Raw genomic sequence first — 6393 nt, forward strand, 5'->3', positions numbered from 1 at the left:
GTCTGATTGCTGTGGCTAAGACTTCCAGTACTATGTTAAATAAGAGTGGTGAAAGTGGACATCCCTGACTTGTTGCTGTTCTTAAGGGAAATGCTTTTAGTTTCTGCCCCTTGAGTATGGTGTTGGCTATAGGTCTTTCATATATGGCCTTTATTATGTCTAGATATGATCCCTCTATTCCCACATTGCTGAGCGTTTTTATCAGAAATGGATGCTGGATTTTGTCGAAGGCTTTTTCAGCATCTATTGATATAATCATGTGGTTTTTATTCTTCATTTTATTTATGTGGTATATCACATTTATTGATTTGTGTATATTGTACCAGCCTTGCATCCCTGGGATGAATCCCACTTTGTCATGGTGAATAATTCTTTTGATGTATTTCTGGATCCAATTTGCTAGTATTTTGTTCAGGATTTTGGCATCTATGTTCATCAGGGATATTGGCCTGTAGTTTTCTTTCTTTGTAGTGTTTTTTCTGGTTTTGGAATTAGAATTATGCTGGCCTCATAGAACATGTTTGGAAGTCTTCCTTCTTCTTGAATTTCTTGAAATATTTTGAGGAGAACAGGTTTTAGTTCTTTTCTGAATGTTCGGTAAAACTCCCCTGTGAAACCATCCGGGCGTGGGCTATTGTTTGCTGGGAGAGTCTTGATTACCTCTTCAATTTCTTTTGTTGTTATTGGTCTGTTCAAGTTTTCTATCTCTTCCCAGTCCAGTTTTGTGAGACTGTGTGTTTCAAGAAATTTGTCCATTTCGCTTAGATTGTCGAATTTGTTGCCATATAATTGTTCATAGTAGTTGTTAACAATCTTTTGTATTTCTGTGGTGTCAGCTGTTACTTCTCCTCTTTCATTTCTTATTTTGTGTATTTGGGTTCTCTCTCTTTATTTCTTGGTGAGTCTAGCTAAGTATCCATCAATCTTGTTTATCTTTAGGAAAAACCAACTCTTTGTTTCATTGATCCTTTGAATTGTTTTTGTTTTGTTTTTATTGTCTCCATGTCATTTATTTCTGCTCTGATCTTTACTATTTCCTTCCTTCTACTTGCTCTGGGGTTTTCTTTTTGTTTGCCTTCTAGTTGTTTATGTTGTGAGGTTAGATAATCTACTAGAAATTTTTCTTGTTTCTTGAAGTAGGCCTGTAGTGCTATGAACTTCCCTCTCAGAACTGCTTTCACTGCATCACATAGATTTTGTGTTGTTGTGTGTTCACTTTCATTGGTTTCCAGGAAATTTTTAATTTCTTCCTTGATCTCCTCAGTAACCTATTCATTGTTCAATAACATGCTATTTAGCCTCCATGTTTTCTAATGTCTTTGCATGTTCTTGTTGCAATTGATTTCTAGTTTCATGCCATTGTCATCTGAGAAGATGCTTGATATGATTTCAATCTTCTTGAATATGTAGAGACTTAGTTTGTATCCTAACATGTGGTCTATCTTTGAGAATGTCCCATGTGCACTTGAGAAGAATGTGGATTCTGTAGTTTTGGTGTGTAATTCTGTGTAGATATCAATTAAATCCATTTGGTCTAGTGCTTCATTTAGAGTCTCTGTTTCCTTGCTACTTTTTTGTCTAGAGGATCTATCCAGTGATGTCAGCGGGGTGTTGAAGTCCCCTGCTATGATTGTATTGCTATCAATTTCTCCTTTGAAGTCCTCCAGAAGATTTTTAATATATTTTGGTGCTCCTATATGGGGTGCATATATGTTTATCAAGGTTATATCTTCCTGTTGGATAGATCCTTTCAATATTATGCAGTGGCCTTCTTTGTTTCTAGTTATGGCCTTCATTTTGAAATCTATTTTATCAGATATGAGTATTGCTACCCCAGCTTTTTTTCCTTTCTGTTTGCTTGGAAGATTTTTTTTCATCCCTTTACTTTCAACCTATGTGAGTTTTTTGTTGTGAGGTGGGTCTCTTGTAAACAACATATAAATGAGTCATGCTTTCTTATCCAATCAGCTACTCTGTGTCTTTTTATTGGAGCATTCAATCCATTTACATTTAAGGTGATAATTGATATGTACTTATTTATTGCCATTTTTGTTTAGTGTGGTTATATTTTTATTCCTATTTCTTCTACTATTTACAGCAGTCCTTTTAACATTTCTTGCAGTGCTGGTTTATTGCTAATGTATTCCCTTAGCATTTTTTTTTGTCTGGAAAACTCCTTATTTGACCTTCTATTTTGAATGATAGCCTTGCTGGGTTGAGTAGTCTTGGATTCAGATCCTTGTTTTTCATGACCTTGATTATCTCTTGCTATTCCCTTCTGGCCTGTAGTGTTTCTGTTGAGAAGTCAGCTGAGAGCCTTATGGGGGTTTCTTTGTAGGTAACCTGTTGCTTCTTTCTTGCTGCTTTTAGGATTCTCTCTTTGTCTTTAATTTTTGGCATTTTAATTACTATGTGTCTTGGTGTGGGCCTGTTTGGATTCTTACTTGGGGCTTTCTGTGCTTCTTGAATTTGAATGCCTTCTTTTTCACCAAATTAGGGAAGATTTTTGTCACTATTTCTTCAAATATATTCTCTAATTCTTGCTCATTTTTTTCTTCTTCCGGGACTCCTATGATGTGAATATTATTACATTTTCAGTTGTCCCACAGTTCTCTTACGGTGTCTTCCTGTTTTTAATAGTTTTTTCCTTTTGGTTTTCTTATTGGTTCATTTTTTCTACCCTGTCTTCTAATTCACTGATTCAGTCCTCAGCTTCCTCTACTCTGCTGTTTAGACCTTCCAATGTGTTCTTTATTTCTGCTATGTCATTCTTCATTTCTTTTTGGTGGTTTTTAATTTCCAATTGGTTGATCTTCAACTTTTCTATGTCTTGACTCATGGTGTTGATGTCCTTACTCATGCTGTTGAGCTTCCTCAAGATCATGGCTCTGAATTCTAGCTCTGTTAACTTGCTTAACTGCTCCTCATTTATTTCATCTTTGGTAGAGGTCTCTTATTCTTTCATTTGGCGCTTTTTTTGTTTGTTTGTTTGTTTTTTCACCATTTTGGCTATCACAGTGGGCTTCGGAGCTGCAAAATTTGTCCTGTGAGTGTTGGAATTCTGCTATTTATGGCTTCCTCTCCTGGGTTTGGATGAGCATGGGTGGACCCACATTAAACACCACTGGCAGTTTTACTTTCCTGGGCAGAGTGCAATCATGGTTACTTGAAGAGCCTTGGGTTCTCAGTTGAATGAACAACTCCCTTAGGAGTTCAGAGTAAGGGGATTTCCCAAGGGTGGGGCAGATGCTGGTTGTTAATGAGCCTCAATTTGCATTTCAATGGCCCATGGGTAGGGTTGAATCTCTAAGGGAGGGGCCACCGCCTCTCCCCAGAGCCCTGGGAAGGAGTAAGATGTCCACTGTCCTGCATGGCAACAACTCAGCAAAAACTCTGAGCCCCCTCCAAATCCCGTGTGTCCCCACACAGTTCCAGTCCAGTTGCCCTCCCTCTGCCAGAGCCCAAGGTGAGTGCCTGTGGCTATTCTAGTGCTCTGTCCCAGCTCTGCGCTGTGGAGCTACTTGGGAGTTTAACCCTGAGGGCACTGCTCACAGCTAAGGCCACTGCTGTCCATGGGCTCCCAGCCCCCCTCTCACGCCTCCACAATTCTACCAGGATTGAGTCAGTGTCCCTGGTTATATGGTCCTCGCAAGCTGCTTTTCTGCTGCTTTTTCCTGACGATTTGTCTTTATTTTAATTGTAATTCCAGTTTGGTCCTGGAAGATGGTCTGTGTAGCTTCCATTCACTCTGCCGCCATTTTGGTAGTCCTGTAATATTTTCAATAATGAAGATAAATTTTATAAAATAAGTAAATAATAAAAATAATTTTAAATATGAGTGAGAAGTAAGTATAAAGTTTATTTGTACTATCAAATTTAAGTTGTTATCAGCTTAAAAGAAAAATTATGAACATAAGTTATTTTATGTAAGCTTCATGCTAACAACAAGGGGAAAACCTGTAGTACATACACAAAAGATTGTGATAAAAGAGTCAATGTATACTGCCACAAGTCATCAAATCACAAAGGAATACAGTGAGAGAGAAAGCAAGGACTAAAGCATGTACAAAGCAGTAAGAAAATAATTAACAAAAGGGCAACAGTAAGTTTTTACCTATCATAATTAATGTAAATATATTAATGTCTCTAATCAAAAGACATAGAATGGCGAGTGGATTTAAAAACAAGATCCAAATATATGCTGCCTACAGGAGACTGGCCTTTTAGCTTTAAGAACACCCAGACCGATAGTGAAGAGTTGGGAAAAGATATTTCAAACAAATGGTAACCATAGAAAGCAGGGTAAGGTATATCATAAAAATTTACTTTAAACTAAAAATGATCAAAACAGACAAAGAAGGCTATTATAGAATTATATAAATCATCAATTCATCAAGAAGATATAATGGTTGTAAATATTTATGTGCCTAACATCAGAAGACCTAAGTATACAGAGCAAATATTAAAGACTAAAAGAAGAAATAAACAGCCATACAGTAATAGTGGAGAACCTTAAAACCCCACTATCAACAATGGCTAAATCATTCAGACAGAGAATTAATAAGAAAACAGCAGGTTTGAACAACACTGTACCTCAAATGAACCTAACAGGCATATATGGAAGATTTCATCCAACAATAACAGAATACACATTTTCCTCAAACACACAAACATTTTCTAGGGTAAATCATACGTTAGGTAACAAATAAATCTCAAAACACTCATGAAGTTAAAAATTGCCCTGGCCAATTTTGCTCAATGGTTAGCACGTCAGCCTGCGGTCCCAAGAGACCTGGGTTTGGTTCCCGCTAAGGGCACGTACCTCGATTGCAGTTTGTCCCCAGCCTTGGTTGGGTCGTGTGGGTGGCAGCCACTCAATGTATTCCTTTCACATCGATGTTTCTCTCTCTCTTCCTCTCTTTCCCTCCCACTCTATCTGAACAACAACAACAAAAGGAAAAATGTCCTCAGGTGAGTATAAAAAAAAGAAGTTAAAAATTATATTGTGTCTTTTCCAACCACAATGTTATAAAACTAGAAATCAGCAACAAGAAGAAAGCTAGAAAATTCACAAATACATTGAAATGCAATCCCTATCACGATTCCAGGGATATTTTGTTTTTTTTTGTTTGTTTTGTTTTTTGTTCAGATAGAGTGGGAGGAGGAGAGAGAGAGAGAGAGAGAGAGAGAGAGAAACATCGACGTGAAAGGGACACATCGAGTGGCTGCCACCCGCACAACCCAACCAGGGCCGGGGACAAACTGCAACCGAGGTACATGCCCTTAGCGGGAACCGAACCCGGGTCTCTATGGACCGCAGGCCGATGCTCTAACCACCGAGCCAAACCAGTCAGGGCAATTCCAGGGATATTTTTACAGAAATAAAAATAAATAAATCCTAAAATCCTGTGGAACCACAAAAGATCCTGAATAGTCAAAGGAATCCTGGGAATGCAAAAAAAAAGCTGTAGGCATCACTTTTCCTGATTCAAACTATATTACAAAGCCATGGTAATCAAAACAGTATGGTACTAGCATAAAAACAGCACAAACACAAATGGAAAAGAATTGAGAGCCCAGAAATAGATCCATGTATATGTAGTTAACTTGATAATGGAGCCAGAATAATGGGGAAAGGATAGCCTCTCAAATGAATGATGCTGGGAAAAGTAGATATTCATATGCAAAAGAATGAAACTGGACCCCATCTTACACTACTAACAAAAGTCAACTCAAAACGGATTAAAGACTTAAATGTAAGACCTGAAACCATAAAACTCGTAGAAGAAAACATAGGGAAAAGTTCCTTGACATTGATCTTGACAATGACTTTATATTTATGGCAACAAAAGCAAAAAATAATCAATTGAGACTACATCAAACTAAAAAACTTCTACACAACAACAAATAATCAACTAAATGAAAAGGCAATCTATACACGGAGAAAATACTTGCAGAGCAATGTGCCACTGAACAAGTATTTTCCCTTTTCTTTTTTTTAACTTAACAAACTTCAGTGAAGAGCCCAGCTTCCCAAAGAGAGTCTGGCTGGCCAGGTTTGCTGAAGGGCCAGCATCTGGATTAATGGCCCCTCCACTCCTGCACATAAAAGCGTGTTTGGAATAGGGGAGAGGAGGCTAAATGTCCAGGGAAAACATGACTGACAGGTGACACGCACCCAGAGGAACCTCAGAGGTGGGCCCTGCTGTCTAAGGGGAAGAATGGGGCAGTCCCAGGCCAGTCAGAGGAGCTGCAGGGCCTAGGGCTTCCTTAATGGAACAGGTTGACTGTGGCCCAGTTGCCCCATGCTATGGAGATAAAGGCTGAGTTGGTCATCATACTAGAAGGCAGAATGTCCACCCCACCCCACTGAACAGCCAAGAGCAGGGAAGG

This window comes from Molossus molossus, unplaced genomic scaffold (genome assembly GCF_014108415.1).
Source record: "Molossus molossus isolate mMolMol1 unplaced genomic scaffold, mMolMol1.p scaffold_m16_p_11, whole genome shotgun sequence".
NCBI lineage: Eukaryota > Metazoa > Chordata > Mammalia > Chiroptera > Molossidae > Molossus > Molossus molossus.